The sequence below is a fragment of the Triplophysa dalaica genome, chromosome 5 (assembly GCF_015846415.1).
Source record: "Triplophysa dalaica isolate WHDGS20190420 chromosome 5, ASM1584641v1, whole genome shotgun sequence".
Classification (NCBI taxonomy): domain Eukaryota; kingdom Metazoa; phylum Chordata; class Actinopteri; order Cypriniformes; family Nemacheilidae; genus Triplophysa; species Triplophysa dalaica.
Window position 1 is genome coordinate 18395310 of NC_079546.1, and position 22457 is coordinate 18417766.

The 22457-nt window shown below is 41.9% G+C and overlaps 4 non-coding genes across 4 annotated transcripts; all 4 read left to right on the forward strand.

The window, feature by feature from the left end:
- Positions 1 to 16584: 16584 nt before the first annotated feature.
- trnaq-uug (transfer RNA glutamine (anticodon UUG)) lies at positions 16585 to 16656 on the forward strand. The gene has a single exon. It is a non-coding gene; the product is annotated as a tRNA-Gln (tRNA).
- A 232-nt stretch (positions 16657 to 16888) lies between these two features.
- Positions 16889 to 16960, forward strand: trnac-gca (transfer RNA cysteine (anticodon GCA)). Its single transcript has one exon. It is a non-coding gene; the product is annotated as a tRNA-Cys (tRNA).
- A 615-nt stretch (positions 16961 to 17575) lies between these two features.
- trnaq-uug (transfer RNA glutamine (anticodon UUG)) lies at positions 17576 to 17647 on the forward strand. The gene has a single exon. It is a non-coding gene; the product is annotated as a tRNA-Gln (tRNA).
- Positions 17648 to 17877: 230 nt separating this feature from the next.
- Positions 17878 to 17949, forward strand: trnac-gca (transfer RNA cysteine (anticodon GCA)). The gene has a single exon. It is a non-coding gene; the product is annotated as a tRNA-Cys (tRNA).
- The last annotated feature ends 4508 nt before the right edge of the window (positions 17950 to 22457 follow it).

The following is a 22457-nucleotide window of genomic DNA, read 5'->3' on the forward strand; positions in this document are numbered from 1 at the left end:
AGTTGGGAGTGTTATTAAATGTTTTAGAGTTTACGTAGTGATTTAAAGTCCTCATTTATGATATTGTATGAAATTAAATAATATACTGAATGTCTTTAACAGCACGCCCTTCACATGAGAAATGTTCTAGCAGAGATCAAGAATAAAACAGTTTGTCTCAACAATGGTGACAACCAAAAAAAAACCTCTGAAGATAAACGCAATGCGTTCTGGGTATCATCAAAGCACAAAACTCATCCATGACTCCCAGCATACATTGCGGATGTAAGGTTTTCATTTGTTTTTCACCACTTTTGAGATTCATACACTGATTCTTGATCTCTGAGTCAAAGACCAAATGAATACCTATTAATGGTTCAAAAACTCTTTAAAGTGATTGTTGCAGGAAATGTGAATCTTAAATGTAAATTCACTCAGACTGTTGTAACAAAATCCCAATGAGAAATTAAACAACATCAGAGAAAAAGCTTGTGATGAATCTAATCACATTTTTTTGATGTTATTTGCTACAAAACTATGTTTTATATAAAACACGGAAGGAAACCAAGGAAAACTCGAATTTTACATATGAGGATGAAAGAGCCCAACTTAAGCAAACTTTGATCACAATAACGGTAATTTTAAACATCATATAAAGTCATGGATGTTATGCTGCAGTCCCCGTGAAGCAGAAGTGGTGATCGTCTTCAGTATTCTGACATATTTCCAAGATGAATAGTGGGTGTGGATGAATAAAAACAGGATGTTCCCGTAATTTTACGGTAGTTTGTTGGCAACCGCAGCTGCCAGTATTTTTTCAGTAAAAACTAAAGAATTTGTATTTTCTCTTTTCATTTCTGATATTAAATGTTTTGTGGGTCACCACTATGCTGAAGAGTGGAGTCTGTGTATAAGTCAAGGTCAGGCAATGAGATGCTGATGTCATGCTGCATGTTGCTTTCTTTAAAAGTGCCTTTGATGTTTTTAATAATGAATTACAAAAAATAAATAAATTATGTAAAGGTAATGTTTTCACTTTTTATGCATTTGGACCAAGTTTTCACTTTATATAAAGAAATGCTGTTAATATAAAAGACTGAAATATATTAAGTTCCTACACAGCTTAAGTTTGTGCCCTGAAGTTTTAAACTGCAAAGCTGTTTACGATCTTTTCCTGTATTTTTTTACGGAATTTTAATGGCAACCACAGCTGCCGGTATTTTTCTGTAAAAATGACGGAACATTTTTAAAGTGTAGGGTGGTTCTGTACACACAGATATGTTCAAACAACATTCAAAAGTGAATTTTACGGATTAGAGGGCCTTTATATAACGTGAAATAAAAACATTAAAAAAGAAGATTTCACAGCCTGACTCAACACCACATGAAAAGTAAGTCATATCTTTGCTTTATTTAAGTGGTTATTTTACTTTTTAGCACATCTCTTTAATCATATTTATATTATCTCATTTTGGATCTGCAATTCTGTGGATAAGGGGATTTGGAATGCTAAATGTCAAACCTATTTTTTGTTTTGTTCAGTCACTATAGTTTATTTAGTGTTCAATAATCATTTCATGGACTATTGACTCTGAGCAGTGTGTAACACTGGTTTTGCTGTGAGAGTAGGAGTAGGAAGCTGCATTTATTGTAAAACAGTTTGCTTTTACATTATTATTTGAAGTATTCAATTATTGAAAATATTACTTGTTAAACGTATAGCTTAATACTCACCAACTGTAAGATGCTCTCCATCACTGCAGGATCATTTAGATTCTGATCAGATTTCACCACCAATCTTGCAATCTGTTTCTTCGATACTGTGTGAACATTATGCACGTTAGATGTAATCTTGTCTCGGGAATACTTTCCAGAAAAGTATGGTTGCATATGACAGACAATTCCCCCTTCAATTTCCATGAAAAGTTTTAGATGGATAATTTTAAATTTGCAATATTGCAGGTTAGATTGTAACAGGGATCTTAAATGTAGTTTTACATATTAACTAACAGCTTAGTTATCAATTAAGAGCATTTTTTTACCCTGTGCATTTCTCAATCACATCTCACTGCCTACTGCAGGGCAAAACCTGCTGCGCGCACTGTTCCTCCATCAAATACAGACATAATATATACAAGTTTAACTAGCATGTACCAAATCATACAGTACATGTTTAAACAAAAGCTGGCTAGCCAGTAAATCAGAAAACCTAAATGTAAGATGGACAAACCAGTCGTGACGACACTTTTGACTACTTCAAAGTGACATCATTTTATTGTCAACTGCATAAAATTACAATCTTCATAAAAACTAAAGTCTTTGATTCAAAGTCAATTAGCATGCATGACCCAAATAAGACATTGGTCCACAATAGCACATGCTTAATTTCTCGGTAATTATTGTTGTTGTCATTATTAGTAATATAAATTTGACTTATAATATATAAATATATACATTTCCCAGTCAACACGATGATGTCACATTAATCTCACAGTGACGTAACCATGAGTCTACAGAATACTCACGATGAGGTCAAACTGTGATCTTAGAAGTTTAGATGTGACTGGTTTGTCATTTGAAGTCACCATTAGGTTGATGAGCTTTAGTTGAGCTCTTGACTCTACAGTGTTTGACTTCTCTTTCTCTGGCTTTAACTGTGTGTTTACTTTATAGTGCACATTTGTTATGTTGAGTAATGTCAAAGGAGTCTTTTATGATAGTATAATCATTGTTAAATGTTGATGAGAACAGTGTTGAGCTGCTCAATGTGTGATATTAGAGAGTGAGATTCAGCTGTTTTGAGACAAACATATATTATAAACATCTTCTAAATGAATAACACACATAAACATTGCAACAATTTATAATTAAGACACTAATACATCAAGACTCAGTATATGAACCTCAACAATGGTAAAAATAAACTGAGAAGCATCTCAGAGAAGCATCTCTGCATGCTGGGAGTCATGAATGAGTTTTGAACTATGATGGTACCCAGCATGCATTGCAGCGTGAAGTTTTCATTCTGCTGATTGTCACCATTGTTGAGTTTAATATGCTGATTTTGATGTATTTGTGTGTAAACCATTTGTTGTAAAATATGTGTGCATAATGCATTTAAAAGACCTTTGAACTATATGATCATCTCAAACCAGCAGAATCTCACTCTCTAGAATCACACATACTGACAATTTTCTCATCAACATTTACCAATTATTAAATTATCATCCAAGATTCCTTTGGTGTAGCTCGATATATCAAATGTGCTCTACCATAGTGAACACACAGTTACAGCAACCAGAGAATGAGAAGTCAAACACTGTAGAGTCAAGAGCTCAACTAGAGCAAACACTCATCAACATAATGGTGACTTCAAATGACAAACCAGTCACATCTAAACCTCTAAGATCACAGTTTGAGCACACAGTGAGTTTGTGTGAGGTTACATTTTGACCTCATCGTGAGTATTCTGTAAACTCATGGTGACATAACTGTGAGATTGCTGTAACATCGTGTTGCCTGGGTTATTTATATCTTCTTCCCCGGACAAACACAATGTGCTTCCTATAGATAATCTTAATGTCTTGTAATCGAACAATGACAAATTACAATACAAATATGAATAGAATTGTTAAAAAAATTGTCTGGGCTCTCGTAACTTCTTTAAATCTATAATTATTTATTCAAGCCCAGGTGCCTCTAACTAAATGTAGCTGTCTCTTCCCATTTTTAAAATGCTAGCTAGTCCCCGTCTATAATACAGACCTCCACAACTGGGAACATTACAGTGTTCCCAGCGCTTATCAGGGTCTGTTGTGTAACACCAGGGTGCTTCGGTTTTGTCAGGGTTCCTGCAGTAGTTCTCTTCGAGACCTCTGAAATTAAATGATAATTAAAGTTACTATAAATCATTATAACTGTGAGAAAAAGTCTCTGCAATTTCTGAGGGTCGGTAAATAATCAATACGTCAATCTGTCATGAAACGTGGTGGCGGGAACGCAAATGCAGGCAGCGGGGATAACGGGGTTAACAAAGAAGGTTTTATTAAACACAAAACAAAGACCCACGATGGGGTAAAACAGGAACAGACAATAGTATATTGCACAGAACGAAGACTGACTTAACACTAGACTAATAAACACTTGACATTAACTAAACTAACAACTTACTAGACATGACGGGATAACAGAGACAGGAACGTGAGCACAAGTAACAGGTAATCCAGACGAACAAGGCGTAGAGGCAGGCAAACACAAAGACAAATGTAAATGTCAACGCAATGACCGACACAGGACAAAGAAACTAGAGGGGTATATATGGGGAACAAACACAGGATAATTAATAGGGACCAGGTGACGGGTGTTAAACACAGGGAATGCTAACGAGACAAAGGGCGGGAAACACTGATGAGACACGAGGAAGAGCATGGCAAGCCAAAATATAAACAAAGCCATGTCTTTCTCACACAAAACCCAAGGCAATGCCATGACTCCACTGCAAGACCAAGTATAAACATGACATGATGGTGGAATCATGACAGAATCTCTCTAATCACCTCTTCATTTAAACTCTCTAATTGACTCTTATTCACTCTTACTTGCACTGGTAGATCTCAGGAGTTTTGTCATGTGTGTGAGGAGTTTGGAGAGACCAACTATGGCAAGTTTTCCCTGATTTTGTCACAGAAATATTTCCCCTGTAAAAGCTTCCATCTCCAGTAGTACAGCCGAGCTCTGGTTCAATTGTGTGCGGTTTAGTCACTGCAAGAAAAAAAAGACCAATAACTGATGAACTTTTGAGTAATTTTAAGCTTACAATAATATAGCTTACTGCATTGAGGGATAGAGCTGTAGTCCCAGCGTTCGGAGAGATCTGTGGTATAACACCAGGGCCTACGTGATCCCTCAGGGTTCCTACAATAGTTCTCCTCCAAGTTCATTCCAGGCAAACTACAAAAAAAAAATTTATTTGTGGAAAATATTTCATTATTGTACAGTAAGTATGTGGCAATTTCTTACAGCGAAAGGACATAATCATGTTGGTTGGGTGTCTGAGAGTCCCAGCGTTGACAGGTGTATCCACTTTCAGTGGTGGAGATTGTGCCTCTGTAGTCGTCTCCAATGCAATGCACACACTCCTCTGCAGCTATTAAAGAAAGATTTGACAGCATGACATCACTGATTCCTTCGGTGATTCTGCTTTTAACAGCAGGTGTTTGAATTTAATGTTTATTCATCCCTTAAAGGCGGGGTGTCCGATTTCCAAATTACGCTTGTTTAGACAAAAAGAGATATGTCGGGCAGAGTACCAAAACAACCTTGTAGCCAATCAGCAGTAAGGTGCACAGTGCACAGGATGGACATTAGTTGAGCCGATGGCTGATGAAAGCGAAAGATAGGGGTATGGGTGTGTCTGTTAGGGTGATTTGAAGATCAAAAACGGCTAGGTGAAATCGAACATCCCGCCTTAAATTAATCACGTACTGATCTCATTATACAGTATTCAACACTACACCAGTGGTAGTAATTTAACTCTCTGTAGAGCAGGGCTAGTCAACTGAGAGCCCGCGGGCCAATTGTTGCCTGCCAATCATCTTAACCTGGCTGCCTTAACATTTCAAATAAATGGAGAGACTTTAAGGACTATTTGCTTGCACGTCCTGAGACGGGACATCTTTGAAAGTCCAACTGCCACATACAGTTAGTTGCGTTCTAAACACGTCTTGTGTTCTTGACAGTAACTGCAGGAAGGGTACAGCCCACTCAACGATTGAACGATGAAAAACTGTGTTGTTTTATTACTGCATTCATAATGTAGTAAAACACAGCTAAATTTACGATAAAAGCTGTTCATCCCCCTCCAGAATTTGCACTTCAAAGGATCTGCCCTTCAAAGTGCGTGGGGCACATGAATGCGTTTGGCAGGTACCCGTAGACGTGTTAATAGTGCATTAGCATCAGCATTTTGCATAGACCAATTGATTCACTTAATAAGACACCAGTTTAATACATTACATTTGTGCTGAATTCACTAGCATTTTTGACATTTATTTATTTGACTTTCATTATTTCAACCAAATTTCTTCACGAAAATCTCCTTGAAAAAACGCCTATAAAAGGCCTATATAAAACCAAATACTGGATGCAATATTTGTGTGCATGTATTAATACATGACCTATAAGTAAACGCAACGAAACAGTATAAAATAAAATGCAGTAAATAACAGAAATAAGGATATGGTAAAAAAAAACTGGCCTCACTCTATTTATACCTTTGGAATCTGGCCCTCAAAGAAAAGTAGTTGAAGACCCCTGCTGTCGAGTGATCCCTATACTCTAAGCAGTGTTGACTTGACACTGGCCATTTTGTTTTGAGGAAAACAAATTCAAGTCTTACTCAAAATTGTTGTTCTTGTATAATCCGTTTCAATTGGCATCTCTAAAACATTCAACAATCAACATCCTGGATATAATGATGACGTTTGCAAAGACAATGTAACAGACAAGGTTATTAAAACACTGGGTCATGTCCACAGTAGGAAGTCAAGCAGCTCTTAACCACAAAGAGTTTTTCAGAGTAGGGATATTTTATTAGGTTTTGGACATGATGCTAAATGATCTGAAGACTAGATTTTCAGATCAAAATTGTTACTTATTGAGCAGCATCCAAGCTCTTAATCACATGTAGATTGAACATTATGTGAAGAGGATGTTCTGTTTGCTTTTGCTAGGATGTATGGATCTTAGAGACATCGAGCATGAGCAAAATCTTGATGAGTTTGTGGATATTTTGGCAAAAATTCACGAGCACGGTAGGTTTCAGCTACTGTAATTTGGAGTCAATGTATCTTGAGTAAACGGATAAGTTATAAAAATGCAATGATTTGTCATTTGCACATTACACTGTCATTGCATATTCTTTCAAAGATTTAAGGTTTTTGATTTTTCTTGATTAACAAAGTGCACTTTCATTGCATAATAATTAATTGATAATAAGCTTAACTGTTGATTGACAACAGAAAATGCCTATAGTTTATTTTATACACACTTTTGTTGTCGAAGACTACCTTGCTGATGTCCTTGTCATTTGTAATATTCTACTTTTTTTCGTCATGTTACAATTGTTTTTGGTTTGTATGGCAAAAGTTTTATTAACCTGTCAAAAATTGCAGTGTTGGGTGTAACTAGTTACTAAGTAATTAGTTACTGTAATTTAATTACTTTTCCCTTGGCTACTTTCACTTTATTCTTACTATAAACCCCAATAGTGGTTAATAACTAAAGAAACTTTGAGAATTTGGGTTTTGCCTGTGTCCCATACACATTATGTGAAATGTATTTCAATGATGATTGTACATACATTATGTCTAACGTTACTCAAGGTCAAGTGCTGACCTAGTTAACAGAATATGCAGACTCTTGCTGCCTTATATGCACCAAGTTAACAGAATGTTCTGAACATCGTGCTGCCTTCTACTAAAAATACTAATGTACTTATAAGGAGTTCCTAAAGCAAATGTACTAATGAAGAACATCTAATGAACTTATAAGGAGCTCTAAGAACAAAGAATTAGCCATGTGAATAATATTAATAGTTTCAATGACATATTTACTTCCTATTTTATGAATACAAATATGGGAACTATTTTCAATAAACTTTGGACTCTGATTGAACTGCACATCTCTGTGTCTGTGTCAAACTTGGTCTCCAGGCCTGCAACTCTGTGTGTTCCATCGACTAGACTCTTCAACCTTAGAATAATCAAACTTAGACTTAGGGGACAAGTAAGAAATAATCTTACAGTTTGGGGGCTCGTCTGCGAAGGGGGGAAGACACCTCTCTTAGAACCAAGAGACCAAAGCATACCTGAGGCAAGCACACCTGACGATCGGGCACAGACCTACATTAAAAGGGGTAAGTGTGTTTCTATACAGTTCTTTTTGACTTATAGAAATCTAACGCTTGCCCTGTAGGATTCTTGTGAATTAATATTTCGTACAGACGAAATAGGGTTTTTCAATTCATGTTAGTGGGATTTGACTTCCCCTTGTTGTGACAGCGCAGCTGGCAGCAGTTATTAATTAAATAATTATTAACGCACGAATATGAATGGTAATGCAGTAGTGATCATACTGTAATTTGGGATCGTTGTGTCAGCTTGGGTACTCAGAGGAAAAAGGCTTTGTTGCTCAGAAAAAATCTGTTTGATATTTATTCTGAAAAAAAAATAATTTCTTCGAAGATTGTATTAAATTGGGGAAATATATTATTGATATCACTGATACTGCATGGTATATTGGAATATTGTTATCAGGAAAAAGACGGTGAATTTAATACCACCTCTGATCACAATATAATACATGCAATATTGGTGAAACTGTCAGTCGATTGAACACAAGGGTTTTCTCTGTTTTGTTTTGTCTGTACTGTTTTATCGCCGCTATTTTTGTCTGAGTAAGATGGGGAGTTCTGTTTCAAGGCCACTGCTCGGCGAAACGCCAGTCGCATTTATGTACAGAAATAATCAAGGATTTTATACAGATCCGTATGTTAGCAATCTCGTAGGATGGTCAGAGGGAATGAAACCCCAAATTGATATTCCCTATCCGAGGGACAGTTCATTTTCTAATGAAAATATGGCTTTGGCAAAGGGCCTGGTAAAAAAAGGGTTGGGGAGACCCAATGTGGGATACATGAAAAAGGTTTGGGACCAGGGTCCCGGAAAAACCAAAAATTGTTGCGTATGTTGCAAACCAAATTCGGTGGCCAAAAGAAATGCCACCTGCTTACTCTGTCCCTTGCCAAAACCACATTTCTCCCTCTGCACCCTCACTGACGACAAACACTACAGTTTCCGCAAAACTTAACACTAAAGGCCAAAAACAAACAGTCGATATTAAACCGCCTAATAAAACAATGAAACAATTGATACATGATAAACCAGACTCAAGTGCAAAACCTCAAAATTTAATGGTTTGGGTGAGAGCGGGTAATACGGTAAATGTTTGACCGATAACAATGTCTGACATGGAAGCAATTTGTAAAAGTTTGCCTTCTCCACAGGAAGCGGGGAAATATGTGTCAATTTTACAAACTCACACAAAATATTCACATTTTACAGGTAGCGATTTCAGAGCGGTATTGTTAAGAATGCTCGAGAAAGATGTAACAGAAGAAATGTTGATCGAAAAATGTCCAGCGCTATCAATTGACAATGATAATCTCACCAACAGCGGTACGGCTGCAAGCCAACATGAGTTATTTTGGGAATCGTCTGCAAATGTTGAAGCATTTTTTAAACAGTTGAGAGTGTTTCTGGATGAACGTTTTGGAAGCCAGCAGGATTTGTCATTTGCAGCAGGCACTAAACAGGCAGCGAAAGAATCAGCCGCCCGATTCTTTGTGCGTTTCAAGAAAGCATGGATTGAAGATTCTAAATTGCCATTAAATAAAGACATAAAGCCTTTGTTTGCTAACACTATGTTAAGTAACATGAATGCCAAACAAGCACAATTGATCAGGATCACTACTTCAAACTTGAATGACATGACACTTGAGGCACTTGGAAAAAGAATTAGGGAACTAGATACCTCTGGAGGGTTCACAGTTAAAATTGAGAATGCTATGTTTACAGGCTATGCAGAAAAGGGGAACAATGAGCGCACTTCTGTAGATCAGAAGCAACCAAACCCTAGCAAAAGGAGGAAATCAGAAATAATAAGCTTTCATTGCGGCAAAAGGGGCCACTACAAACGAGAGTGCAGACAATTGCGGAACTATCTGGCGACACACACACACAGCATCGTGCACCACAGAGTAGAGATGAGAACACTGGAGATTGATATCCAACCCGGAACTGACATTGCTTGTGCGGTCACACCTCCATTACAGGTTGAAGCTGATGGTCTTAAACCATTTTTACACAAATTTAAAATCGTTCCAGATGCTCCACTAAATCTTTTAGGTCGTGATATGATGCATAAATTAGGCATGGACATTAAGTTTACTGATCACAAGGTTGTTTTTCTTTTCTGTCTAGTTTACAGGCATCCGTCGATCCTCTGCCTACAAGTGGACTGATAAGCGGCTCAAGGGTAACTCCCTCCAGTAGCAGCATGCCTACAGGGGCGGACACCATGATTAACCCTTTGTTATGGTCTCAGTTCAGGGATGAAACTTGTTTCATTGACATGGAACCTTATAGGGCTAAACTTAAAACAAACAAACCTATCTACATTAAACAATACCCTTTGTCTAGAGATAATGAACAAGGCATTCGACATTTGATTGAAAGTTTTGTCAAGCAGGGTGTCCTCGAACAAACACACTCACCATATAACACACCAATTAATCCTGTTTTGAAAGCGGATAGGAAAACTTGGAGATTAACTCAAGATTTAAGAGCAGTTAATCAGTGAATCATACCACTCGCACCAATTGTGCCTGATGTTTTGACTGTTATGAATTCAGTGCCACATTCGCACAAGAATTTCACAGTAATTGATTTGTGTGCAGCCTTTTTCTCTGTACCTGTACACCCAGATACTCAGCCTTTGTTAGCATTTACATTTAAGGGGCAGCAATATCATGGAAACGCCTTGCTCAGGGCTATGTAGACTCACCCGTCTTTTCTGCAGCAGTGCACAGAACTTTGGCCAAAATGAGTGATTTGCCTTCAACAGTGTGTGTGCTTCAGTTTGCAGATGACATACTCGTGTCGGGGGAGACGGAGGAGGACTGTGAAAAAGCATCTTGCCGAAACAGGTTTTAAAGCCTTGAAAGAGAAACTGCAATGGGTTCAATCCAAGGTAACCTATCTGGGACATGTGTTGATGCAGGGTCTCAGAGCAATATCCACAGATAGGGTCCAGCTGATCAGAAAGGTTAAGTCCCCACGAACAGTACAGGAGCTACAAAGCTTTCTGGGACTAATTAACTATTGTAGACAGTGGATACCTGACTGTGCGATTCACGGTAGGCACCTGAGGGGTCTGATAGATCACAAAGCTCCGCCAAACACAGCATTGGAGTGGACTGCGGAAGCAGATGAACATTTCAATGCTTTGAAAGCAGCCATCACGACAGCACCAGCATTGGGCCTGCCGGACTACACAAAACCTTTTCACTTGCATGTTAGGGAGACAGTGGGTGCAGCTCTAGGGGTCCTATTGCAACTTCATGGCTCAACATATAGGCCAGTTGCATATCTGTCTAAGAAGTTAGATAACATAGTCACAGGTATGCCAGCATGTCTTCGTGCGGTGGCTGCAGCTGCTCTGATTGTACAGATGGCTGAGAAAACTGTGCTGTCACACCCGTTAATATTATATGCATCCCATCAGGTAGGTGTAATTTTACACAACATGCAAACACAACACATGACAGCGCAACGACGCTCAGGTTACGAGGCTACTCTGTTGGCAACGAAAAATCTTAGCATTCAAAACACAGCAAACATTAATCCTGCTTTGCTGGGTATTTTGGGTATGGTAGACATGGCAGATTTTAATGTTGAACATGATTGCATCTTTGAACTGACCACCTCTTACTCTTCTAGGTTCGATCTGTTGGATACGCCCCTAGAGGGGGGAAAACATATTTATGTTGATGGGTCTTGTTCAAAGCCATCTGACGGTGTCTACCTCTGTGGCTATGCTGTGGTTTCCGAGTCAGGAGAGGTAAAAGAAGCTTTTGCTCTAGATTACAATTCGTCTCAAGCTGCAGAGTTGATAGCATTAATACAGGCCTGTGAGCTGATGACAGGAAAGAGACTAACAATTTTTACCAATTCCAGATATGCGTGGAGTGTTCTTCACCATTATGCCAGAATGTGGGAAGCAAGAAGTTTTAAAACTGCTGATGGAAAGCCAATAGCACATGCAAATCTGATAGGACAGTTAACTGAAGCAGTTCAGCTTCCGCTCGAAGTGGCCATAGCAAAGGTCAAGGGTCATGCTTCGGGGGAGGATTAACAGACTATAGGCAACAGAAGGGCTGATGAAGCCGCAAAGGCAGCAGCCCAAACTCAGATTAAATCACCATTTCATCCAAAAAATGAAACAAATGTAGCAATGACGGTGCACATAACGTATGTATCTGACATTGATATCAAATTCCTGCAAAGTCAAACAACACAGGGAGACTTAGAGCATTGGAGAAAAAATGTTTGCACTGATAAGGAAGGGATTATAAGAGATGGACAGGGTAGAATAGCACTACCGAAATTAGGGTTAATCATCCTAATTAGACATTACCATGGGTTATCTCACACCAGTTGTGCAAAAGTAGTTCAAGCAATTAATCAATTGTACTGTATAGCCGATGTTCATAGAACAGCAAAGCTTGTTTTGGATGCATGCTTAACATGTGCTCAGGTAAATCCGCACAAATCAGCTAAGCACGATGCATTGACACATCCGGAAGCTCCTTTTCAACATTTACAAATTTATTTTACGCACATGCCACCAATAGGTAACTTAAAATATATTTTGGTAATTGTTGATGGATTCTCAAAGTGGCCTGAAGCATTTCCATGCGCAAAGGAAGATGCTAAAACAGTGGTAAAAATCTTAACGAAGGAGATTGTGCCAAGGTGGGGCGTACCGGCCAGAGTTTCACATGCATGGAATACAGAGTTTCACGTCAAAAGTGACACGGCTCTTAGCAAAAACATTGTCTATTGATTGGCATTTTAATATTCCATATCATCCGCAAAGTGCAGCAGTCGTGGAGAGATGTAATCGAACACTGAAAACACGACTAAAAAAAGCTGTACTCGATACAGGAAGAAAGTGGGTTGATTTGTTGCCTGCAGTCTTGGCAGAAATAAGAATGACCCCATCTTCCATGACAAAATTGTCACAGTTCGAGGTACTAATGGGTAGAACTTTCCCGACCCCGTGGGTCAAAGGCCGGTCTGGTATTTCTTGTTTAGGTGATCTTCAGGTGATCCAGGAAGACTACGTGACCTCCCTAGTCGAAACATTTAATTCGATATGTGCTGATGTTTCTTTGTGCCTTCCTTTTCCCTCAGAAAACCCTACTCATAACTTTGTTCCAGGACAAAAAGTTTTTGTGAGGAGTCTGAAGCCAACAAAGGTTGGAGAACCAAAGTACCACGGACCAGCAACTGTGATTGCCGTCACACGGACAGGAGTTCTGACGGACTACCAGCCACAGTGGATACACGCTTCCAGACTGAAGTTGTGTTCTTCAGGAGAGCAGGCAAGCTCCAATTTAACATAGAATCTCAACAGGGGATTCACCTTAGTACATCTCAGGGTAGAGAAAGCACTGACTAAGCTGAGGACAGAACTACCTTTTGTGAGGTAGGGGCCACCCAAAGCAAGAAGATAGGACGCCTATTGAGCCAACAGTGCTGACTCCGTAGCTTCCCCTGAGGTGCATTGAGGGCCAAATTGAATCATTGAAATTATCCTAATCAATTTCCTATGGAATTCTTAGATATCAATTCTTACACTGCGTGCACACTAGCAGAAGCCCTAATTGTGTTCGGCCCAGATCTTCTTAACGCAGTAAAAACGACCATAGGAGTTGCCCCTGACCCAACTAGAGTAGTGCTGCAACGTTCAATACCAGGTAGCCTAATTCTGTATGCTTTCAGGCTAGAAGAGGGGGAATTAGTTGTAAGCAAGAGAGATTGCCCACATCCACAATGATAGAACCTAACAGGCCGTGGCATCCGTTCAGGCAGCCAGGTATGTGTGGACTGCATGGAACAACGATTATTCTAATCCTAATAAGTATAATAATAACTGGTATAATCCTAAATCAAGAAGTAAAATTAGAGAGAAATGTAACTCTCGCCACACAGCCAAAACGGGAAGTAGATGAAAGTTTCCCTGATAAAGAGATGATCAAGGTCACTCTTAGGGCAGGCAGCAGCGCAAGCTTCCTTTGTGACCCAATATTTTTAACCATGGGGGCAGCTGGCAATATCGAAGCAGTTAGGGAACAATTCGGAGAAAGTCTGTATATCTGCAAGGGATCTTGTAGGTGGTCAGGTAATAGCGTATCATGGCCCTGAAGCCCTAGGCACCGACCCCAGGTTTGAAATAAAGATTGTAAAGTTACCACAGAGAGTAATGTGGGATGGAAAACGTTGTGTATATTGTGTTAAGGCAAAGACCATTCCTATAGGGTCTCTTCCTTCGCTTCTTGGTCCAGACCATAAGGAAAGTTATGCAGGGTTAATGAATGTTACCATAAAAGAGGTTACATTTCAAGATGAAGGAATTTACTACTGCGTATGGGCCTTATTAGGTAAAGACCGTTATCAGGAAGTTCAAATTAAAATAGAACCACCAGCAATGAGGGAAATAAAAGAAAGAATTAAGGAACTAAGTGCAAACCCGATACCACAAGGAGACAGTAGTTGTGTTTATTGGGACCAGAACCAGGTTAGTCTGTCCTAGAACCGCTCTGCTGTCCTCCAGAAGCTGTTTTAAGTGGCTGTACACTACCACAATAGATTGTGGTATTGGCAGAGTCTAACCCTGTGTGTCCCTAGGCCTGTTCCGTGCTTGCTGACACACTTTTAAAAGCCGTAGGCAAGCACATTCACATACCCTGTGCACTTCAGGGCTCTGAGCTGCCTGACCATGAGTCATGAACAGTCTATGGAAAAGAGGGATGATATAATCTGGACTGTATACTGGGTTATAAACTAGTTAAGATCCAAATAGTCAAATTACCTCTCTGAGGCGTGCTGTCCTGGAGCAGAGCCACTCCGCTTCCTGAACGCTCTCCAAGGTCCTGGCAAACATTTCTTCTTAACTCTCTGGCAATATTTTGATGGCATCTTGTCCATGGCATCCAGAGCCATGTACAGCTGGACTATGTTGGCCTCCTCTTGTGATGATATGGCAGTGATCATTCTGTTTAGGCCAACCAGGTACGCTGCCAGGGCATCAACTGCCTTCCATCCAATGACACCTCTGGAATAACGCTGTTTACTCTGAAAAATGAGAAAAAATCCAACCACAATCCAAAAAACTCAATCGACAACGAGATTGCCGTGTCAACACGATTGCTGATTGGCTCTTTCCTCTTGGTAGGAATTGATTGGCTCGTTTGCCCCATCTTTTCGAAAGTTTAAGATTTGAGATAGGACCTGTTCAGATTTAGAAAGTTGGAGTTGCTCGAATATCGTTCAGACTTTTGTTCGGAAGTGTTCCGAACTCGTTGGGAACCATTCAGATGTGTTAGCCGGCCGATCGCTGGAGGGTACGGCCTCGACTACAACAGGTTCCAGGCCCTCTGGGTTTCGGTCGTGCTGCTGCAGAGGACGATGTCAAAAAGGGAAAGGCAGAACTTCAATAAGGACTGCCGTAACCCGGATTCAAACTGGGGTTGCTGCAACCACAACGCAGAGAACTAACCACTATACGATCACGGCTAGCCAACATGCCTCCGGCAAAGTTGCGCTACCAGGACTGAGTCACTAGATCTGCAGGGAGAAGATTGGCAGCTTTTGCTTAGGTCTCACGGAATTCCTTGAGCATGTGCTCGATGAAATCCCTGCTCAAAGCCAATGTGTACCTAAGTCGCACGAAGGAAGCTCCAAAAGCCTCTAATATGGAGAATAAGGGCGTCATTCCCTCTACCTCTCGAATGCCAAGCGAGCGCTCTATCATTTGAGCAAATTCCCGCGCATTATCGGAAAAAGACGCGCATTGCTTTGGCTCAATTAAACGGGGCACACGGGGAAAATGCTTTTCCAAAGCGCAGCTGCCAAACCGCACACTCACCGCATAAGTGTGTATACTGACAAGTGTAATTTGAATCGAGCAATGTTGTTTAATCATGGGTTCCATGGTGTAATGGTTAGCACTATGGGCTTTGAATCCAGCGATCCGAGTTCAAATCTCAGTGAAACCTCGAAGTGGGTCCTGATGCTTGTCAAATAGTGGATTGTGGTCCGTAGTGGTCAGAAATCCGCAGTAACTTGTGGCTTCAGATGTGTAATGGTCAGTACTTTGAATCCAATCAACTCTATAACCAGTGCAGTGAAGACACTACGAAATAAACGGACCTGCTCTTTTCTTTAAAGTTCTAAGTGTTGGAACATTAAACAGTTGTGTTCCATGGTAGTTGGATAGAGTCTCAACAAGGGGGTATAGCTCAGTGGTAGAGCATTTGACTGCAGATCAAGAGGTCACCGATACAAATCCGGGTACACATGAGATGTTACTGCGGCATCCTTTTAAAACAATCAGCAGTGTTCAACGGGAAACTAAAGAACATTTACATTTGAGGGAAGTTCAGACGCGACTGGACGAGGCGTTATTGAGCACTGATAGCGTTATTGAGCAGTCGCTTTTTACAATTTTCTTGTTGAAAAGCAGCTGTACACGAAAACATGTTAACTATAAATAACTCATTTAATATCATACACGCGATGACACACACACTAAGCGAGAATCATACCACTTGACCAACGAGCCTCGGACTAAAGGGCAAATCTGCAGCCTCGGCACCGAGCAAAGACAAGGTCTTCAGCACAGCTGCCAAACCGCACACCCACTGCACAAGTGTGTATACTGGCATGTGTAGTTTGAATCGAGTAATGTTGTTTTACCACGGGTTCCATGGTGTAATGGTTAGCACTCTGGGCTTTGAATCCAGCGATCCGAGTTCAAATCTCGGTGGAACCTCGAAGTGGGTCCTGATGCTTGTCAAATTGTGGATTGCGGTACGTAGTGGTCAGAAATCCAAAGTAACTTGTGGCTTCAGATGTGTAATGGTCAGTACTTTGAATCTAATCAACTCTATAACCATTGCAGTGAAGACACTACGAAACAAACGGACCTGCTCTTTTCTTTAAAGTTCTAAGTGTTGGAACATTAAACAGTTGTGTTCCATGGTGGTTGGATAGAGTCTCGACAAGGGGGTATAGCTCAGTGGTAGAGCATTTGACTGCAGATCAAGAGGTCTCCGGTTCAAATCCGGGTTCCCCCTTCCAGGTGCGCCTTTCAATTAGATGTTACCGCTGTTGCCTGTTGAAGCTAGCATCCTTGGGAACCTTGTAGGCCTAGTCTTGTTTCAGCGTAGTGGTAGACTAAGCGGTTGTTTACCATGGTGGTTTAAAGGAGTTTTGACGAGGGTGTGTAGTTCATTGGTAGAGCGTTAGAATGCAGATCAAGAGGTCACCGATACAAATCCGGGTACACATGAGATGTTACTGCGGCATCCTTTTAAAACAATCAGCAGTGTTCAACGGGAAACTAAAGAACATTTACATTTGGGGGAAGTTCAGACGCGACTGGACGAGGCGTTATTGAGCACTGACAGCGTTATTGAGCAGTCGCTTTTTACAATTTTCTTGTTGAAAAGCAGCTGTACACGAAAACATGTTAACTATAAATAACTCATTTAATATCATACACGCGATGACACACACACTAAGCGAGAATCATACCACTTGACCAACGAGCCTCGGACTAAAGGGCAAATCTGCAGCCTCGGCACTGAGCAAAGACAAGGTCTTCAGCACAGCTGCCAAACCGCACACCCACTGCACAAGTGTGTATACTGACATGTGTAGTTTGAATCGAGCAATGTTGTTTTACCACGGGTTCCATGGTGTAATGGTTAGCACTCTGGGCTTTGAATCCAGCGATCCGAGTTCAAATCTCGGTGGAACCTCGAAGTGGGTCCTGATGCTTGTCAAATTGTGGATTGCGGTCCGTAGTGGTCAGAAATCCAAAGTAACTTGTGGCTTCAGATGTGTAATGGTCAGTACTTTGAATCTAATCAACTCTATAACCATTGCAGTGAAGACACTATGAAACAAACGGACCTGCTCTTTTCTTTAAAGTTCTAAGTGTTGGAACATTAAACAGTTGTTCCATGGTGGTTGGCTAGAGTCTCGACAAGGGGGTATAGCTCAGTGGTAGAGCATTTGACTGCAGATCAAGAGGTCTCCGGTTCAAATCCGGGTTCCCCCTTCCAGGTGCGCCTTTGAATTAGATGTTACCGCTGTTGCCTGTTGAAGCTAGCATCCGTGGGAGCCTTGTAGGCCTAGTCCCGTTCAACGGGAAACTAAAGAACATTTACATTTGAGGGAAGTTCAGACGCGACTGGACGAGGCGTTATTGAGCTGTGATAGGTCAGCCAAGGTCTCTCGTAGGGGAATTAGCTCACATGGTAGAGCGCTCGCATAGCATAAGAAGGGGCCCAATCTTTGCGCCCGCCTGCGCAAATTTGTCGACAAATTACACAACAAATATACAGGACAATATGAACGAGTTGGCCCATGAAATATATACAGGAAAGTTGAAACTTATTGAGGAGGTGGAGTTTGGGGTTTATTTTGCTGGCGCTGTTCTGCCAACCAATCTTCTAAAGATTTGTCATTTGAAGCATGCAAGCAAAATGTGGCACTACCAAACCGGCTATGTCCAAACTCCTTAGTTTTGGGCTGCCCACATTTGCTGCACTTGTTAAAATTAACCCCCCGCAGATACTTCCTCTTACAAACTCCACTTTCCCACTCTTGCGCCCGCCGGCGCCTATTCCTTTGGGTGTAACGGGATGCAGGAGCAGCAGACACAGAAGCAGCAGACACAGGAGCAGGCAGAGCTGTGCCTGCACCAGAAGACGGAATCACCATTGACACAGTCATGTCAGGGTTAAGGACTAGTGTGCCCATCAATGACCCAGGTGCAGAAATGGGCTGCACATCTCCTGATGCTGTGGGGGCAGCTGCGATGGGGCACTCCCTGTTAGCAGCAGCGGGCCGTCGACTTGGTCGCAAACGAGGAGCCTGTCCTTCTCGATTTGGCGGAAGGATGAATTTATGCTTTGGACCTGATGTCGATGGCGCTTCATTCAATTTTTCCCTCGGCGGAGGAAGCTGCATATCAGCCACAGCAATTGGGTCAGGTGGAGTCAGTCCCTGAGCGAGGACACTCATTTCCTGATTCTTCTGCCGCCGTTGAAACCTGAAAATTAATTACTTTTATTATAGATATGTTTAGAAGAATTCACTGAATTTTAAGCAAATAATTTGCTTTGCTAACCACTGAATGAGTGTCCTCTGATTTAGCTCAAAAAGCTGGATCATTGTTTCATCCATCAGCCTGCGACTGTTGAGGACCAGGTCTCGGATGTGGTGGTAATCTGAGAGGATTTTAGACCACCTGGGGATGCTAACTCCGGACTTCTTGGTCGGTGACTTGTGTAAAGCACACAGCTTTATACAAATGGCCTCAACCAAGCGGCTGGTGCTGGGCCACTGTGCTGGACCCCCAGGATGTCCAATCAGACACCGTTTGACACTCTCTACACCCGGTGTGACTCCTGACCGCTTCGGTGCCTTAAAGCGCCCATGTGTCAGCTGAGGCTGATGTCGAGGCTGATAGTTGACCCGCTGTTTGTCAATGTCAGGGAGAGCTGTCCATAGCTGAATGGCTTCGGTCACCTGCAGATCAGTGAGGTAAGGAGCCTCACTAAGGCTCACCAGGTAACCAGCCAAATCCTGAACCTTGTCCCAACCAGCGATGCCATCGGGTCCAATGACTGCGCCCTAGTAGATGAAAATGAATGTTAAAATTTGTGAAATAAAACAAGATTGGAAGTATATAAAGCCTTCAAAGTGTCTTACCTGAGCTTCAGTGGAGAGACTGCTTCCAGTGTCAGGTGGCTGCGACAGCACTAAAGGGGCAAGATGCTGTCCTTCTCCACCAGAAGATGTGGATGGCTCAGCCAGTGATGTTGGAGACCGAGGCAGAGGCAAAGATGAGGGGCTGATCACGAGATCACGGCAGGGTTCATCCTCATACAGCACTTGAACTGTGATGTCCTCCGTTATCTCTTCCCCAAATCCCTCATCTTGCAGGTCCTGGTCATTGACTTCCTCCACCAGCCTGTCTTCCTCTTCGGGGTTCTGGAGCACTGGAGTCAGTGTTTTGCCAGTCTGGCTGTAAAGATACTCCATTCCCAGCAATTCACCTACAAGAATAAATTGGGAACATTAAAATTGTCTCAATATTTTGTCTAGTACATTAAATGCTAAATAGACAAAATTATACAGATATACAAAATGTCTTGCCTGTATATGCTCCAGGAGTGCGATAGCGCTCATCCCAGGGCTTCCCAAAGACTGTTAGGCTAAGCCGCTCCACAGGCATGGCACTTCATGGCACTTCCAAATGACCGGATGGAGGATGCTCCTTTTATGGCGTCTTCCATCCGGTCATCATTCCAACGCATCAAGCCCTCGAGGAGATAGGCCTGAAAATGCGCATCACTGGCACTGGTTCCTAAAAGTAAAAAAAACAAAAAAGAGTTTTATTTCTCACATATGTACAGGCTATGTACAACTACTGAGATGCTATGAAGTAACTGGTTACTTGTAATACATATATCATTATATATTATGTCATTATAACTGTCAGCCAAGACAGAAAATGAATGTAATAATACAGTAAAGTTTGACATTTATGTCACGGGTAGACACGGAGGAGGAATGGAGATGCATTACTTTAAACTAATGGAAGCAGTAACAGTGCTTATATTTTTTACAGAAAAATTAGGAATCGATTTGTATGTAATACCTGGAATAAATCGGTTCAGGTGGAGGTGGAATGACTCCAAGGATGTAGAGCCACGGGCACATCTGTAGCAGCAGAGCTCCACGCTACCTTTCTTCAGTGTCCCCTTCCTCATGTAGAGTGGAAAGTTCTCTGGGTCTTGGATACACTGCACGTGCTTCCGCTGTTCTTTCCAAATCTGCCGGATCCGTTCGTGGTCCAGCAGAGGAACTCCCAGAGTGTCCTTCCCGTCTGCACTGTCAAACAGATCGATCAGTGCACCAATCAATCTGGTGGTCTCCTCCACACCCCTGGTCCTCCTCCGGCAGTGCAGTGCCAACTCTCTCCTGGTAATGCGAGCACTGACCACCTTTTCTGAGATGGGGCCAGTCTTATTTGCCGCCAGCTCACCCACCTTTGCACGCTGAAGAGCAGCCACATCCTCTGGATCCCACTGAAAGATGCACGTGGATAGACGTGCCATGAAGATGCCGTAAAGCGGATGAGCCTCTGTAGTGACACCTGCAGCAAATCGCCACATGAAATGCCAGATGTCGAGGCGCACTTCAAGCTCATCCCACTCTGAAAACATGACCTTCACCCAAGACTGGCCGTGCTGACTGCAGCAATCTCTGTCCACGTACATCACTTTTGGGGCAGCCTCTCCTGCCTCCCGGTAGCGTTTCATGAGGCCAGCTGCCATGGAGTCCAGTCCATGTCCCTCGGCGGTTGTCAGAACAGATACAAGGACTTGACCATGCTCATTCCCAACATTTGTGCACCAGGCAGCTGTTCCTGAAGCAGCACCGGCAAGTTTCTTTGTGACCTTTTGAGAAAAATAAAAGGGTCAAAAACTGTGTACATTATGTATGCACATATATCCATATCAGGCAAATTTATGATATAAACAGGGCTGTGATACCTTTTTTGTGGAGTCCATCTTGAGAACACAACCAAAGATAGAAGTAATTTTGGCCTTGACCTCGTGCAGTCGCCCCAGAACATCCCTGGCGTACACAGCTAACAGCCACTTAGGTTTAGGTAGGGCAGGGAAGAGAGGAGGCTCAGCAAACACAGGAGGCTGCACAAGGGAGGACGTTGTGAATGGTTCACAGGCAGTAAGGTACTGCAGGACACGCTGTGTCCATGCCTCACTGTGTTGTTCCATCAGCTTCTTGTAAAGCTGAGTCACACTGTTGCCCAGTGTCCTCTCCCTCATCATCCTCAGCACCCTGTTGTCACATGAGTATCTAAGGAAACAACAGTATAATCATGCAAATGCTTTGATTGGTAAAAGAATAACACAATAAAAGCGCCAACTAATGAATGATTGTCATTATGAATTACCTGTATGACAGCAAAGCTGGAAACTGACTGCGGTGGCCCATATCCAGCTGTCCTAAGATGTCCTCAGACCAGGCGGGATACTTCTTTTTGCAGCCTTTGCACTCCAGATACTCAGTGGCAAGGTCATACCACCTGTCGATGTCTAAGACCTTGCGCACAGTACGGTAGAGTCCTGCCGCTGTCAGTCTGTGCTTACCACAGTCTGGGCGAACACAGACAAGAGGAATTAACCACATCTTCAGCGGCATCCATAAGAAAAGGGGCCGACAGAAGAAGAGGTCAGGTGAGGCGGGTGGCTGAGTGTGAATTAAAGGGGGCTGAGGAGGATGTCACCAAAGCTTCAGCTGGGACACTAGTTCTGGCTTGCCGGTTCGCAGGTTGGCCACGAATAGTGTGTTCCAGATCCACTCATGCTGGAAAGGTGGAAGATGATCTTTCCAGTGGCTTGGAAGCTCAGCCGATGGCTGATGATGTGGAAGATCTGGTGTTCTTGCTGTTTCGGCTGATGGAGACGGACCGGCACAGGCCTCTGAGTGAACAGTAACAAAAATAAAATAAGGATGACTGTTGGATTT